This window comes from Dipodomys spectabilis, unplaced genomic scaffold, assembly GCF_019054845.1.
Source record: "Dipodomys spectabilis isolate Male_0828 unplaced genomic scaffold, ASM1905484v1 ptg000121l, whole genome shotgun sequence".
In the NCBI taxonomy this organism is placed as follows: Eukaryota; Metazoa; Chordata; class Mammalia; order Rodentia; family Heteromyidae; genus Dipodomys; species Dipodomys spectabilis.
Window position 1 is genome coordinate 5,423,293 of NW_024870798.1, and position 743 is coordinate 5,424,035.

The following is a 743-nucleotide window of genomic DNA, read 5'->3' on the forward strand; positions in this document are numbered from 1 at the left end:
TACTTCACTTAATAATTTTTTTAAGTCTTTCCATTTTCTAACAAATTGGGCGATGCCATTCTTTCTTATGGAGACATAGAATTTCATTGGTATAAATAGCACATTTTCTTGATCTATTTATCTGATGAGGGGCATCGGGGTTGGTCCTATATCTTAGCTATCTTAAACAGTGCTGCAATAAATATAATTGTGCTGGTAGTTTTAGTACCGTCTTGTTTGTGATATTTTGGGTAAATGCCCAAAAGTGGGATTGCTGTGTCATACGGGATTTCTATGTGGAGTCTTTTGAGGAACCTCCATACTACTTTCCAAAGTGGTTGAACAAGTTTTTACTCCCACCAAGAGTGCAGTACAGTTCCCTTGTGGCCACATCCCCTCCAGCATCTGTTGTTGTAAAAGTATGGAATGGTACAGGAATTTGCCTGTCATCCTTGTGCAGGGGCCATTCAAATCTTCTCTGTATCGTTCCAATGTTAGAGTACGTGATGCTGAATGGAGCATAGAACATGTTTTATATATAAAGTGTAATTGATTTTCTTAAACTAGACAATTCAACAAAAAGTAAGTTTAAAAAAATATTCATGAAATTTTAGAGCCATGTACTTCTTACATAAGCACACATTTAAGAATAAAGTCAAGATTGACATGTCAAAAACAAAATAATTCCAGATATTTGTTGTTCAAGAGATGTGTAGGAGGAGGAATTCAATTATTCTATACAAGGCACCTGTCTAATGAACACT

At 35.4% G+C, this 743-nt stretch overlaps 1 non-coding gene across 1 annotated transcript; it reads right to left on the reverse strand.

Moving 5' to 3' along the window:
- Positions 1-394: 394 nt before the first annotated feature.
- Positions 395-501, reverse strand: LOC122115587. The gene has a single exon (XR_006148805.1). It is a non-coding gene; the product is annotated as a U6 spliceosomal RNA (small nuclear RNA).
- Between the last annotated feature and the right edge of the window lie 242 nt (positions 502-743).